Source organism: Homalodisca vitripennis, chromosome 7, assembly GCF_021130785.1.
Source record: "Homalodisca vitripennis isolate AUS2020 chromosome 7, UT_GWSS_2.1, whole genome shotgun sequence".
Lineage (NCBI taxonomy): Eukaryota > Metazoa > Arthropoda > Insecta > Hemiptera > Cicadellidae > Homalodisca > Homalodisca vitripennis.
The window spans coordinates 71670001-71687676 of NC_060213.1; positions in this window are offsets into that span (position 1 = coordinate 71670001).

Consider the following 17676-nt stretch of genomic DNA (forward strand, 5'->3'; position numbering starts at 1 on the left):
AGAGTCCTTACTTTGTGTGGTTTAATTATTTGGTATAGGACAGTTTCTCTCGCACATGCTTAAAATAATTAAATTAACATGTAATCAAAAGACCAAACGGACTTTTATTTTCATTACGTTATTATAAACGATAATAGCTGATTTAATTTGATAAATATTGAATCACAATATGTATTTCCCTCTATATATTTCTTTTAATTTTTCTCGATTATACCTAAGATGTTTTTTTGAAAATAGTGATGAAATAATTTTTAAACTATTCATTTTTAAAATGAATTCTATTTTAAAAGTATGTTATCGGACGACGATTGATTACTAAGGAAGGATAAATGAATACGTATTATACTTTAAAATTCAGATAGTTTCCAGCGTAACAGTAAAGTAGACTTAGTATTTTTTTAACAATATAAAACAGTTAAACATGTAAATTAACTCAGAGACTGAAAATATTTTTTTATAAACTGGTAATGATATACCCATTATGTTGCGGAGTAATAAAAAGATAAGCTTAAAATAATCCGATTGATTATTATAAACCGTCATAGAATTCACTCTTGTATATCTACAAATAATAATATAAAATGTAAGTTTTTACAGATTAAAATCCATTACGAATATAAAACATTAAACATATTTGTTCATTGGTTAGTTTTCACATAACTGCTCACACAATACAATTTCCGGTGATTTAAATAGAGTACTATAAAGTAAGGTTGTGCTGTAAATACATTCTTATATATATGTATTCTTCTTATTCCAATATTTTTTTTCTTTTTTTATACGAATAGGTTACAAATTTAAAAAATCTCATATGATTATACGCCAAATTGACTAAAACATTTATTTATTTATTGTATTTTATCTTTGCCGGCATGGTCACCCATTTATAACAATGTAAAATGATACGTATTGGCAAGCCAAATTCCATAGAGTGGCGTGAAATAACATTAAATCAGTGCTGCATAGATATAAATAAAGGTTATATAAAAATTTTGCCTATCGTCTCTTTTTTTTTCGAGAAAGATCGTGCGGACAACCAGAGAGAAATTATAGTTCTTCTACTGACCCTCGATTGATAGAATTCACCAAAAATGTAATGTAAAGGCACAGTCATTAAAAGGGTTTTATATTTGTTTGCTGTAATTCCCAATAGCAAGCATAATTACGTGTGTCATCAATGACATTACAAACTAACCGGGAATGGAGTGTTAGGCGAAATCAGTTCCGAAATACTAAATGGAACGGTACATCAATCGTGAAACGGCGAATCAGCCATGGTAATGAGCTACACTACTGATTACGGTTCTCATTCCAGTATTGACATCAGGTTGTGGAATACTTACAGAATTTATGTTTGTTGCTACATCTAGATACGTGTGCATATTCAGAACCATAGTGATTAATCTTAAAGAATAACACACGCAATTGCACACAATAATTTACTACCTTTTGCTCTATTGCATTAGTTATGTATTAAGTTCTTATCTAACCACTTTTAGATTTTAAAGTAAACTATACTACATAATATATGCAACTTCTATGAATTTTAAAAGTCCTAGAATTAAAATAAAGGTCCAAATTCAATTAAAAGAAAGGTGTTATAGCATTTGGGTTATGTTTTAAAAGTAATATTTATGGTTGCACATTTGTTTTTGTATGAGCACTGTTATTATTATAAAACTATAAAAAGGATCTGTTATTTTTCAGATTTTTACCTATACGAAAAATATTTAGCAATGTGTGTTGCTATGTGATCAGAACGAATGGTTCCATTTATGCCAATTATTTAGTAAATTATTCATTCATATCCGAGTAATGTTTATATGATGAGAAAAAGTAAAAAAAAATATTATTGAGTTCAGAAAAAACTGTTGCATTTATGTTTCGTAATTAAAATATAACTCATTCTAAACAACGTCAATAGTTTCAGCCTAAAGTTCGATTAACTTATTGAAATACATTTATTTACCTTTACTTTTCAAATCTTATGAAATGCTGCGCTTGGCCGGTAGTGTAGTGCAGACATAAAAATACAAAGTTAATAATAAAATTTGTACTCCATATTGTGCCGGTAGTGAATTTAAAACATCCTAAGCATTATAAATATATTATAAACAGAGAACGATATGCAATCAAAACGCTATAAACATTTATTTTGGAATTTTGTACAAGGGTCGTTTTTTCAACGTCCGATCTCACGCAATGACGGCCAGTCCGCATATACTGGAATTAAACTAAAAATTTAGGAGTCCTTGGGTGTTTCTCCTGCAAGACTTTGTTACACTGGTTAGATGGCTCGTTTACAGTTTCCTTACTGTACTTGAAAATGTGTGTGTTATTTCAGTTTTTTCTTCAGATATTGGCATGTGAGCCCCTCGCGTAGATACTCCGGATCTCTAAGTGTGTGAGAGGCCTTGGAAATACAATGCACACGGTTTTAATTGTAGTAGTTAAATAGGAAATACATCATATTATTTCAAGTTGAACATAAGACGAGTGGCAAATAGTTTGCATTTTTTAAGTTCCGTTTCTCCTTCGATATACTATTTTCGTAGTCTGGGTAACAATAGTAAAGTAATGATAAGATCTCTCACTGCATCAACCGCAGGACAGACAGACTCTGGTGATAAACCCAAACCTGTAGAACCCTAGTGACTCCCTGACATACTCTGAATAACGTGGGTGGCGTCTATACCTGTTAACACACCAGATGAGCTCTTTCCTTCCAGCATCAGACTGGCTCCCACGCTTCTAAGCTCTTTTAATTAGGTTTGGGGGACATCACCAACGAACCAAATTGTGATACTCATAATTTTATAATTTATCAGATAAAAAGGCGGTACAAATAGTTGCGGTTAACAAATGCAAACTGAAATAGTTTAATTCGAAGGGAAACGCGCAAACTATACATCCCATCAGGGAAAATCATAAGTGTATAAGAAAAACACCATCTGCACAAGATGAGCTACCCTGGAGCACACCCCTCCGTTTAACAAAAGAATCATAACTCTCTTCCACCCTTTTCAATCTGACTCCTACCTTCAAGATGAAGTTTCAATCATTTCATAGAAGTCCTATAAAAACTGTTGTAAATGGATTTCTCCCATCAGCTATTTGTTATTCATTGCGTCAAATTCTTGCTTGTAGGAAATTATCACCAATTTCCATATATTCTCGTAGCGATTGTGGTAAATACATTAACCAGGGTAATAAAGGTATATTTTATTTCCTCAAAAAAAATATTTCAGGCAAAGTTACTGTAGATTCGTGTTTAATAATGCCTCATGACTAGGAGAGCAATCTGTTCCAAAAACCATTGAATGATCATTGATATTGAGACAGGCTAGTTTGTTAGATATTTTTGGGGAGTGGGTACTTATGATGAAAAATGGCCAATTTCCATAAATGTTAAATAAGATTGCAATTAAAAGTGATGCATGAAATATATGCAATGGCTACTCACAACTTTAATCATCCGAATGGATATGCTATCACTACCTACAGCAAATGTTACTTCTGCGGGGAAATTTAAAATCAGTTAGTATGCACCAGTGTAAATTTGTAATCTGTAGCACAAAAAACTTACGTTATTATGTATTTGTATAGCAAAAACTTTTTCTCACGCTTCACCAAATCACTGATTATCGGTCTCATATTACTTACTGGTATTTTATATTTTTATTGATATTTATATATATAATTGATATTTATTAATATATTCGCGTTTGTGTTGTGTGTGTATGATAGGATCTCTAAAAGTTAATTATAGATTTTCAGTGACGCAATCGCTCAACCACTGATAAATAAAAACTATTTTACCCAACAACATACGTAACCTCAATAAAATGTTTCATTTACACTGAGTAAATGTGGTAACTATTATATTAGTCAGTGAAAGTAGAACTGGTCAGTACAACAATTCTTAAGAAAATATCCAGAACAAATGTGCAGTAACGGCATGATCTGAAGGACAGTAATGAACTAGGTAAATGGCTTTTAATAATCTCATTTCCCCAACACTAAATTTAATTAAGTGGCTAGAATTACAAAGTGAGACTCGAGTGCGCTTCAATGCAGTAATTTTTTCTCATTACTAAACTCTAATTACATGAAATTCCCTAAATAAGACTCAATATTTGTTTGTGCTTATCCATCTTTAATAGGAAAATTTTTCACTTTGTAATTCGTAAATAGTTACAGTCCATATTCTAGTAGTTCCACTATGTTATAAAATATCTGTGTTTTAAATTACATTCCATGTCATATGGTAAATTTATTATATTACAGTTTTAAAGAACTATTTTATTTTCATCAGGATGATTAGGAGTTTATTGTTAGTTCTCAGCGTACCAAACATGAATTTTGTGGAATAAATTTATGCTAGATAACAAAATGCCTATCATAGTTGTATTTTTATTTATTTATTTATTTATTTTTTGCTTTGGGGTAATTGGGGTGGATTCACAGATCCTCACACGTCAACCTGAGCTTATTGTGTGCCCCTTTGATGTTAGAGGGGTAAAGCCTATCTTTGTGCCCTTAATTATGCTAAGAAGCTTTTCCCCGATACTAGCATCTGGTTCGTCGCCTGGTTGTTTATCACCGAAAAGAGCCCTTCTCCTTGCTCCCAGTCTCTCACAGTCCAGTATTATGTGTTTTGCAGTCTCTTCAGACTTATTGCAGAGTCTGCACTCCAAGTCCTCATGTTCGTAAACCTAGAGTGTTTAGGTGTTTCCTGAAGGTGGCCGTGTCCAGTGATCAAGGCAATCACTTGCTTAACCCGATCCCTGCCCAGCCCCATCAGCCATCTGGTGAAGCCGGAGCTAGAATCAGCAAGCAGTCTTTTGCCGAGTGCTTGTCCTTGGTGACTCTGCCACCGCAAAGCGGTGTGTCTTCCTGGACCATTTGTTTAATACTTTGGTAAGCGGCTGACTTGCTTATACCACAACTCGGTTCTGGGACCGGTTGTATGGCATGCTTGCTCCGCTTTTGGCAAGCCTGTCGGCGCATTCGTTTACCACCTATGCCTGTGTGGAGCCCGGTACCCAACCAAGACGCACAAAGTTGCGTGATCCAAGCTTGCAGAGAGTGTTAAAGCACTCCCACACAAGCATGGATGAGATGCTGTTGGAGTCAAGAGCTTTAAGAGCTGCCTGACTGTCTGACATTATACAGATGTTCATTCCCTGGTACCCTCTAGTGAGGCCTAGGTTGGCACAGGCTAGGATACCATAGATTTCGGCTTGAAATATGGAGCAGTTTCCGACCCAAACTGCCGCAAAGGGCAGTTCTAGGGGATTGACTAAACACTCCATATCCAGTTCTACCCTTAATAAGCGAGCCATCCGTGTACCAGACAAAGCTCTTTCTTATTTTTGGGATGTTTATCTAGCGATTTCCACTCATCTCTGGAGTAGAAGTCAACAGAGAACGGCTTATTAAATACGAACTCCGTTCTCATTATGTCGGAGACCATTTCGAGAATAGCGCTTGGGTTTACAGCTTCAGTGATGGCGCCATGGCTCGCGTTAGACGCGCCATTCCTCCACAAGCCAGCAACCACCAGCCGATAAGCTGACTTACGCGCTTCAGCTTTTATATGGACATCAAGAGGTAGAAGTCCTAAAGCCACCTCGAGGGTCGCTGAGGGACTGCTCCTGAATGCTCCGGTTGCAAAGATTGTACCAAGCCTTTGTAAGCTTTTCAAGCTTGGCTTTGGCAGTTTACCTGATTCACCTTTGTCCACCAGACTAATGAACCATAAGTGATTTGAGGCCTTACAACTGCTTTGTAAAGCCATAGTGCTATATGGGGTTTTACGCCCCATGAGATTCCTGCAAGTCTCCTGGACGTCATGAGCGCCCACTTTGCTTTGTGCAGGGATATTGTTAAGATGATCATTCCACGTAAGCTTATGGTCTAGAGTCAGTCCTAAATATTTGACTGTCTTTGACCACTCAAGCTGTGTGGATGCGAGTTTCAGCCTAGAAAGAGACTCTAGTTTCGTTTTCCTAGTGAATGGTACAAACTACTGTCTTAGAGGGATTTACTTTCAGTCCCTCTCCTGACACCAGTTGTATACATGTTGAAGATTGGTATTCATGATATCAACAACAACATTTGTATATTTTCCCTGTACCATAAGGACTATGTCGTCTGCATATCCTTGGACATAGATTCCATTGTTAGTAAGGTCCTCAAGTAGACCATTCTACTACTAGATTCCACAGTTAGAGGTGACAGGATGCCTCCTTGAGGACATCCCCTTGTGGGTGCGATCACGAGCGATTCTTCATTGAGATCGGCCCTGATCCGTCTGGAGCACAGCATGGCCCTAAGCCACCGGCACAGAGCTGGCTCGAGGCCACGTCGCTGTAGCTCCACTTACCATTGCAGTGAATTTAGCATTGTCAAAAGCTCCTTCAATGTCTATGAAGGTGCACAATGCCAATTCCTTGGCGGACAGGCTATCCTCAATCCTACTGACTAGTTGGTGCAGTGTGATTCATAGGATTTGCCTGGCTGGTATGCATGTTGGTTGCGATGAAGGGGAGTGTCTGAGAGAACTCCCTTTCTCAGGTGCCTCTCCACCAGTCTTTCTAATGTTTTCAGTAGAAACGAAGATAAAACTGATAGGACGAAAAGATTTAGGGACAGAATAGTCCGCTCTCCCTTTTTTAGGGATGAAGACCACCCTGTTGAGACGCCAGACTTGTGGTATGTACCCATAAAGCTAGGCTCGCCCTGAATAGTTCACATAGAAGGGTAAGGAGATTCTCCGGCCCTTGTTGAAGCAGGGCCGGAAAGATTCCATCCCCTCCTGCAGATTTGAAAGGGGCAAATTTAGAAATTGCCCATTTGGCTTTAGAGAGAGTGACAATCCTTCTGGCAATGGCCCAGCTACCACGATTAAGCTCTTGGCCGTGAGCCTGCCTCATGGTTACCAGACGTTCCAGTGTTGTCATTCTCAAAGATACAATCAGGGAAGTGAGTCTCAAGGAGAAGTTTGAGGCTATCACTAGACCCGGAAGTGTGTTGACCTCCCTGGGACCTTAAAGATCCCAAGTGACCGGTTGGACCTGAGGCTAGTAAACGTTGCAGTCTAGCTGCCGCGCTTAACTCATTTACCTTCTGTGTAAACTGCCTCCAGGAACTTTGTTTTGCCTTTTTAATTGCTAGGCTGTATTCTGTTAGAGCTCTGTGATAGGACTCCCAGATACGGCTCCTTTTGCATTGATTGTACAGCTTCCTAACATTAGCCCTTTTGCCGAGCGAGGTCCGCAGTCCACCAATTAGTATTGGTTCGACTCTTCCCCCGTCGCAATGGACAATTGTCGTGGAAGCTATTGATTATAGCATTCTGCAGGTCAGAAGCTATCTGATCTATATCTGTGAAGCATCGCACCCTTCCGCCTACCGATCCCAACTGTGACTGAAGGTCAGACTTATATCCCAACCAGTCAGTCCTCCTGGGATTGCGATAGAGGACCTCTGCAGCCTCATCTTGCAAGTTTGAAGCGGATTATACCTGTGATCGATAATGAGGCCTCTTCGCTTACGTGCCACTTATCAACCATTCCAAGTATACCTTGTGTGCAGATTGTTATATCAATAACTTCTTGTCTAGTTCGTGTTGCGAACGTGGGGCGGTTACCTTTATTACATATAAATAGGTCCTCCTGCTTAGAAGAAATTGTAAAAGTGCCTCACCTCTGGGGTTAGTGTTGGTGCTGCCCCATCCAGCAGAGTGATTGGGCGTTGGCGTCACAACCTAGAAGAAGTTGTTGACGTCTAGCTTGTGCTTCTTCCACCAGGAGCTCTAGGTCTCTTGATGGAGGGAGTTCCCTGGCATCATATGGCAAGTATACGGAGCCTACAATTGTGCTCTGTACTATGCCTCCATTCTTCCAGGTCAGTGTGCCCACAGTGAGATCTCTGGAGCAGAATTCGTTGAGGGTTAGAAAATCCAAGCCTCTCTTCAACAGGATTGCAGGTCCTGACATTTTCTTAGAGAGGTACAGTAAATTAACTTACCTTTGGTTTCAATTAGGCCCGCCACTCTCCCTTGGTGAAGCCATGGTTCTTGAATCAATGCCAGATCGAATCCCTCCTGGAGGAAGAACTGGCAGAAGGCTGCCGAAGCAGCCCTACTGTGCTGGAGGTTGATTTGTAGAACTCGCGGCATTGTCCTTGGATGTCGAGGAGACAATTGAAACCTGCCAGAGTCCTAGGTTGGCTCTACAGTTGGAAGCCTTCACAGCCTTGTAGCAGACCTCGTCCAGGAAACAGACGAATCCGTAACCTTTCGGATCTGGCTTGGATGGAAGGATTTTCCACTCATTTACATTTAGGTTGGGATTCTGCTTTTTGAACATTTCAAGTACCTTTTCAGGTGTCTTCTTCGGAAGCTTCGGGTGAGCTCTGAAAAACACCCTAGTGGACCTCAAGATGTCCTTGACGCAGACCCACTCTCAGAGAGATGTCATCTCCCTGAGGTTTTATTCTTTGAATAACTTCTTCCAGCCAACGTTTGGTGTGCTCGTTGATGCAGGAAGCAATTAAAACACCTTTTCTCTAGGTAGGTGCCCGCAAACGATGGAACGGAACCATCCTCCAGGGGTTGGATTTCTTCCATAATTGCGTCCTCGATGGCTTCTCCTTGCTCTGCACTAAGCTTCGGCCTCTGGGTAGCCTTCGAGGGCTATGGCTATTTTGATCGCCGCTACCCTCTCTGTAGGTAGCCTTGGGTGTGTTACCAGAGGCCTCGGGATCGTGGGCTTCGGGCTTTTGGGTTTCCCTCCTAGCCTTCTTTGCGGGCCCCTCAGCGGAGGGTGGGGTGACCGAGGTGCCTCTGGGGGCGTTTGGGTCCGACCCCTCCCCCGCCTTGGTACCGCAGTTGCCCGGAGTTGAGACCTCCTGCCGTTCTGGGTTCTTTTTCTTCTTTTTCCTTTCCCCCCTCCTCCACTTGGAAGGGTCAAAAGCTTCACCCTTTTTCAAGAAGTTTAGCCTTTAGTGATTCTCTCCTTTGAGCAGTGGTGAGATTAGGCCTCTTCATTCTGAGGTTGCCGAGTTGCTCTGTGGCATCATCCAGCGTACCTGTAGACATGGGAGTGCTTGGGCTGTTGAGGAGCTGATCTTCTACATCTTGAAGGGCTTTTGCTTCCTCAGCGCTTGTACTACTACCTTGCCTCAGATAAAGCCTTGCCATGTATGGTGAGCTTCAGTGTGCAATGGAACCTCCTGTGTTCCTAAGGCACTTTGTTGAGAGAAGGTAGGGATGTTGGCATAACAACCTCTTGAGTTGTTTTACCAGGTGATGGGTGTGCGAGGTAGCTTCAGGAGCTACCCTCAGCAGGTAGAGGTAGGTTAGAAACAGCTTCGAGGAACTGTTTCAAGGGTTGGTTGGTTTTGGTTTTTGTTTTTGTTTTTTCCATGATGTTCCCACGACGTAGCTAGGGAATGGAAGGTCGACCCAGACAGAGCCCCGCATGCCTGGGGTAAGCTGCTTTTAAACTGGAGGGTCGCCGGTGTCCAGAGTCCGCATAGTAAAGACTGGTTTGCCACCAGCCATTCAGCCCTGGCCTATGCTGTTCCACCGTGGCTTGGCCCCTAGTGGGAGAAATGAAAAGGAAAACTAAATCGAAGGGTTGAGGAAGTTTACCTCAAATAGAAGAGAGTGAAGAAGAGAGATAGGCTGACACATAGAAAAGTGTGCCAGCCATAGGCCTCCAGAACAAGAAGAGAAGGGATCTGGAGCATTAGCTAGGGTGAACCTCGGGGTCGCCACTACTCCGTACGGCCTCGAAAGTTGGACCGCCCCTGAGGGCTGTATTTTATTTTAATATAAATCGTTACTAACAAAGGATTCATAAGATTATTTATAAATTTATAATTTATGATAATTAAACTGATGTTTTCCTGTTTCTTCCAGACATTTAATATTAAACAAAACAAACTATCTAGTGCAGGATAGCATTTTTTTGTAATTATACTCCATGTCGAACCAAGGAGTGTGGAACAGCGCCATTGAAGCCTCTTACCCAGTATATGTGATATCTAGCTTTCTATCCGGGGAATGTAAAAATATAAGTTGTATATTATGGTGTCATTCGTCTATCTGTCCGTGGAAATCTTGACAATGAAATGAACTATACATTGAAAATTTTTATGAACTTTTTAGATTCCTGTTACGGGACACGTAGTGTACTTTTACCATGTAAAATTTAAAAACTCATTTGATTATTAATTATAATATAAAACTAGTTCATTATTGCTTAATTGGCTATCGAGTTGTTTGAAAGCTTCCTGATATGAGGTAAACAGAATGTGGAGAAAGGTAATTAGAGGGAAGTACTACAATTTTAATTGTGTCAGACAGCTGTAATAAACATCACACTTTGTTTTCATTGCAAACTTGATATTTTTAACATTTGGTTTCTTTCCTTATTATGTGTACCGATCCTTCTTTAGTTTTTCCTAGTATTCTTAACATAATAGTATTCTTCTTTAGTGAACTAAATACATATCTATCGTATTATTACTAAACACGATCGGTAAGTTTTTATATGAAAAACTAGTTCCTTGTTCCTGGTTAGTAGAAGTACAGCTATATTTAGATCAAGGTACACGCAGACCAAGAAGAGGCAGTAAAGAACTGGGGAACCCTTAGGTTTTCATTTCAACCACGCTGATAATTTTTAATGGTGTGTATCTTAGCGAGTAGTGAATGAAATTTGAATTAAATATGAATATTTATTTATTTCCTCATAGAATACAAAAGATTCTCCACATACATGCAAAAATAGGAAATGGTCTCCACATGAGCATAGCCTGTTGTGTGTGGAGATCGAGACACGTTTCATCAGCATGAATATGTTACTCATAAACAATAAAAAGTTATATGTAAATCTTTCGAATGGAAAAACAAGCGTGAAATGCAGACTGTTGAGTACGCTCGTAATAATACAGAAAAAACAAATACATAAATAGCTACAGACAAAATCAAGTGTTTTGGCAATAAGGTGACAACCAGAATAACGAGCCCGTCACAAATGATAATGTGGTAATGGACTGATTAATAAATAATAACAAGAATATAAAACTGAGATTTTATCCAAGATAAAGACATTATAATCGGTTGATTAGAGAGCTTGGAACCTCTTCACTCACTTTATACACTCACGCCAACAATAATATCTCTCTCTCTCTCTCGCTTTCTCTCCTCTCCTCTCTCGTGTCTCTCTTTTATTTTTTTTTTATTCCCTAGTATTCCTTAAAATAATAGTACTGTATTAGTAAACAAAATCAATATTCACCGTAGTTATTACTAAAACCGATCCTACTTCTTTATGAAAAACTAGTTTCTTTTCTTGTCCGGTTATTTGAATACAGTATATTAGACACTGACTACCCAAGAAGAGGTAGGATACGAACTAGAGAATCCTTCTGTTTTCATTTAACACGCTGCTGACTTTGAATTGGAAATGCTTAACAAGCTTCGTGATTAATCACACAATCGTATTTGTATATCAACCATTGAATATCATACTTTATAGCACACACCTTTTTAATATTAACGTAAGTTTACAACTATTCCTAAAATTACATGTGGTACTCCATGAATATAATGTATAGAAGAATGATTTAGGTTACAGTAAAAGAGTATATGCATAGTTTTTTATGTCTTTAACTTAAAGAGGGAAATATCCATATTTGAGGTATAAAGGTAATATCACAAAAAAACAGAGTTCAATTGATATTACAGGAGTGATGGTCTATAGGTTTTTTTGATCATAGTTATCGACCATTTATCGCTCAGCGAGGGTATACCTAGAACGAATTACATCCGTAACATGTTTGAAAGAATGTTTATTTATGAGTAGGCAAGATCGAGTGCGATGAATAAAGAATTTATCTTTAAAGAGAGTGTTCACAATCTTAAAAAGATTTCTTGAAAGATATCCTTCCAAAACAGCAGGGGCCTGGAATAGAACTATTATTCCACCTGGCCATGGGTTGCAGGGTTTAGTACTCTTCCTTATAGAAGGCAATAATTTGTTTTACAATTATCCAAATAGGCAATGGCATGAACCATATCCCAGGAGAATAGTTTATAAATAAACAACCCATATCCTGGAAATCTTAGTGAACATTTCATACACCACACATACTCCAGCTTTCTCCTACCTTAATGTAATAATTGTACATTATACGTACTCTTTATAAGTCCCAGTAATCCTAAACTATATCATAGATGAAAGATGATATCATTTACAGTGAATAAAAACACTTGGAGAGGGCTGAAAACAGGCAAACACTTAATTACCAGTGTCAGGAGTTATTTTCTAATTTACTACAGGTTACTGAAGGAGAGTAAATTACTTGGGTGTGATTTAAATAGAAACATGGATTCTCACTTCAGAGTCCTAAGATATTTAAATTAAACGGAAATGCATTGTACAGGAGGAAATTTAATTAGTGTCGCTACTATTCATATCAATGTCACCCACCGTTTTTAAATACTGCATTTTCAATTCCTTGGTAATACATAAAGTAAACTATATTCTTTCTCAAATTAAATTTCGTTACTAAAAGGTTGTTATCAAGGATCAAAGTTATTTTATAAACTAAACTCATAACGTAGGAGTATTATACAAATTTGACCTGTTTTCTCTGCTCTTTTAATGTATATTCCACCGATCTTTTAAGTAACTACTGAACTAATTTTTGATGAACATTCTATAAACGAAAATAGGGCTTCTCCAGTTTGTTATCTCTTCAGTTGCTGACCATAAAGCCTACATACCTGATTAGACTGATTACCTGGTTTTGCTGATTGGTGGAGTAACCAGGAAATAACTTTGTAAGTTTTGCATGTACTGTATAACCACATGGAAAAGCAAAACAAATCAAACTGCTTGTGGCTACAGTTTTCATACAATTTCCCTTCAAAACCGCTATGTACATTTCAATTTTGTCTGTTTGCCTTAAAAAAAATGAATCCATTGCATGCTATATGTATGTATATATAGACATACATTTTAACATCCCAAAAAAGATTGTAATTATACTATATATATTATATATATATATTTATATGATATACATACGTATAGCATCCAAAATAGACACTATATATAGATAATATATATATTTATATAAGTGTGTGTGTGTTTTCCACAACAAACTTCTTTGGCTGATAGTACTAACGTCATAAGTAAATACAGGTTGAAAAATTTCTCTTTTAGCCACTACCCGCCAGTTTTTAATAGTTATAACATTATTTGTTTTCTTCTAAAACTAGCTAAGCAAATTAAAATGGTAGAATAGAAAAAAGAATTATTTATTTCCACCCCCCCCCCCCCCCACCCCCCCCCCCCCCCACCCCCCCCCCCCCCCACCCCCCCCCCCCCCCACCCCCCCCCCCCCCCACCCCCCCCCCCCCCCACCAGGGTGTCGGGGCCTCAACACGCCCGTCCGACGAGGTACCGGGGCCTCAAACACGCCCGTCCGGTGTCCCGCGGGCTCAACACGCCCATGCGGGGTGTCGGGGGGCCCAACAGACCCGTCCGACGAGGTACCGGGGGGCTCAACACGCCCGTCCGGTGTCCCGCGGGCTCAACACGCCCATGCGGGGGTGTCGGGGGCTCAACACGCCCGTCCGACGAGGTACCGGGGGCTCAACACGCCCGTCCGGTGTCCCGCGGGCTCAACACGCCCATGCGGGGGTGTCGGGGGCTCAACACGCCCGTCCGACGAGGTACCGGGGGCTCAACACGCCCGTCCGGTGTCCCGCGGGCTCAACACGCCCATGCGGGGGTGTCGGGGGCTCATCACGCCCGTCCGACTGGTCAGGCCGCTAGGGCCCGACTGCCTTGCCAGCTCCACGCCTCCTGCTTATCTAGTAGAAGAGTTGTGGTGGGGGTTGCCTGTTATGGTGGGGGCTGGCAAGCAGTAGGGCATTGCTTGATTTATTATACTTTTCTAATCCCACCCACACAAATTGTCTTTTCTCTTTCGGCCTTCCACGTCCAAGTACGGCCTTTCCCCCCGTTACTACTTGGGGACTCAAACACTTCGTTACAATGTACACATCAAAATCTAGAAAAGTGGAATGTAGTATATTATATTCCTTCAAACCTTTTCCTTACCATGGTTATAACACAAAATCTGACTAACCTACGTTCACTTAGAAATCTAAAGCAAAGCACAAAAGGCTAACCACAAACAAAATTTTACGCTGGATGGATGCAGTAATTCTCATTGGAGTTATACCTCTCTTACTAAATTTAGCATCTTTAAATTTTATTTATAGTACATAGTTTGACAGCATTCACAGTTTTTCGGTGTTGGATAGATTATACAAGTGTTGTGTATTTGGTACCTAACATTACCTTGATCACAAAAGACTGTATATGGGACTTGCAAACTGAGAATTATTGGACATTTTAAAATTTGTTTAAACGTTTATACAGAAGATATTTACAAACATAATTCAACCGCAGGTTTTCAAGCTGTATTACATAAAGAAATCTTACCTCTGTGGATTGTAAACCAAATAGTTGTCCGGGGAACTAAATTTGCTATGTATAAACCATTTGTTTCCCTGAAACTTGTGAACATCACCTTTTAATCTGAATATGTTATGGCGTCTTATGATTAGATTTAAATGATCAAAATTAAAATATATGATAATATATGGTTTTATATATTGTATACCCCTTCATTTCAACCACCCAAAAATTAATTAGGTATCAATTACTTTACCTAACAAATAAAATTTCTGTATCGGTTTAACGAAACACTAACCAATGGCGTAGTCTAACGAAATAACATGGTTATTGCAACATTTCCAAATTCAAGCAACGCTGAGTGGATAGGTGCATTGGCAAGCAGACCGCCTGATCAGCCATTGGTGATAGTTTGGAAATTAGCTGTTGGTTTCCAGGTTAAGAGTTACACAGAGTGTTCATAGTAGTTAAGTTTTATACAGAAGAGTTCATAGCCATCAACTTGGTAAAGTGAGGTGTGCTTATTCAAGATAAATTGGATCTCAACTTCTTGACTGCTTGTTGGCATCTCTTAATATTTTCGTGTATGTGTAAACACTAGATACTGACAGCCTTGACAACATCTCGCTTTCAAATAAAATTTTAACAGTTGAAATATCAAAGTCATAAACTAGGTGTAATATTACTTGAGTAAAACCTTAATATCTCAAAGGCGTTAATTCAGTTGAAGCTCTACTAGGAGATAATATTAGTCATAAATCTGTATAAAATAACTATATGCCATAGGCATAAATCGTACATAAAGTAAAACTAACTGGAATTAGTAAATTTTACTAAACGTATAAACGCAGATCAAGACACATATTCGGTAAAAATGAGAAAATACCACTTATCCTGATACGAAGTCAGTTTCACAAATGCACACTACTCAGATATTCTACTCGGTTTGATCTATTAAAAGGAAAAATACTCGTATGTTCATTCGAAAATTCATCAGAAACGCCGTTGGTTGAAAATCTTCATCTTTTTCATTTTTTTCATGGCTAACGTACTAATCAATTATTTAAAATCCACTTTGATTGTGAAACATATTTAAAGGTTTCTTCAGTAATATATAACTGTTATTGGTTATTTTGATCATATCTTTGTAAATTACAGCTTTTTATTCTTATTTTACCTAATACTAGTAATTATTTGAAAATAATAATTGTTAATATATTATGTTATAGTGTGGGGATATTGCAATTTCATAAGTGGTAACTAGAAAAATATGAATGTATTAACTGAGTGAGTAAATTAAACATTTTCAAGTTGTTATTGCCCAAGATACGTATAGAAAGACTCGAAAGATTGTCCCCAAGGAGTCGAAGTAATTACAGAATGTCACAGGTGTGTCAAATGTAGCGTCTCTTAGCGGACATTTTCGTCGACACCGTTCTCTTGAGGATATCAGAACAATCTCTTCCGCTGCACTACACGAGTACTCTTTCTCGAAACCGATCAAATGAAAATAAAGTTTGAATTGGGTTTAGGACTTGAGTACAACCCATTAACAATTTTAAAACATAAGAACTCATTATAAATTTAAAGCAGACTTTTTGCATAGCAATCTAATAAAAGTTTTTAAATATAAAATCTTTGAGAAAACCCAATACAATAACATGTTAAATTATATCAAGAATACTAATTCTTTTAAAAGGACTCAAACTTGTGATGTGAAAGAACAACACCGCTGAAATTTCTTTCAAAAAGTGTTATAAAATAAATAGATGGTAGAGACTTGTTTTGTATTCATTTAATCTTAAAATAAAGAGACAAGATATGTATATCTTTAAAAATTAAAAAATTACAGAATAAGGCCACATTCTCAAAAGTTTCATGTGTGATTTTACACAAAAAATATTAAGGGACACTTAAGAACCCTCAAAATTTGCTAGTAACAGTTTTCCGCGGCAAACATGATTAGCCTGTAACCGTTACTTTATTATTTTTTTAATCGAAATGTATCTAATAATTGTTGTCAGATGCTATAAATGAATAAATAATAAATAAAAATGCCTTTTTATTGGAGCGTTTCTCAGTTACATTACTGTTTTACAGAATTACTCAAGTTACTACACAATATTCTAACGACTAAACTTAACAGAGCTAATCATATAATAGGAATATTTACAATTAAAACACATCACTTATTATGCTAGTTCCTATGTACAAAATCTTTCTTTCACTCTTTTCTTAAATTTAACAATATTTACAAGACCTTTTTAGGCCATCAGGAAGGTCATTGTACACCTTTGGCCCGAAATAAGAGAAACTCTTCCTTCCGAGCTCTAAATTTACTCTTGGAAGATGAAGATTTCCTCCATGTCGAGAGGCCCTTTGTGACACTTGATCCCGATACAGTAGTCTTTCCCTGAGGTTCCTCAATGGTAAGGATCTTGTGGACCATACATGAGGACAGTACTCTACAAACTGTGTCCATAGGCATTATGTTCGCAGCTTCTCGTTGGGGTGATACGTGTTCGAATTTGCGGAGTGAGAACAGGAAGCGCACAGCCGAGTTTTTAACTCGCTGAATTCTGGCAATATCACCCTTTGAAATGCTGTTCCCATACGCCGGATAGCAGTAGTAGAATACAGAGAGCACCAAGGACAACACGATCTGCAATTTAGCAGACTCGGGAAGCAATGATCTAAATCTGTAGAGACCCCTTAGTCGCCCTAAGGCGCGTTGAGTAGCATGCGTGACATGGTCGGAGAATGAGAGTTCGCTGTCAAGTACGACACCGAGTGTTTTCACCTCGTCGCAGACTTGCTAACTCGCACCCCCGAGCACAACACGCACACCTTTCTCCCTCAGTGTCTCTACCAGATCACGTGGTGCTATATGCAAAACACTACACTTGTCTACGTTCAGTTTCAAACCATTTGCAGTCGACCAAGAGAAAATTTCGTCCAGGTCAGCATTGATTCGAAACAGAGCGTCCTCAGCGGAGGAAGCGTCATAAGACAAGTGCAGCTGGCAGTCATCCGCATACTGGTGCACTGTGCAGTTCTGCACACAACTGGGAAAATCAGAGGTGTACAAATTTAACAACACTGGGCCAAGGCAACTGCCCTGAGGCACTCCTGGCTGCTTAAAAAGTGGAGATGATGTCTCACTCCC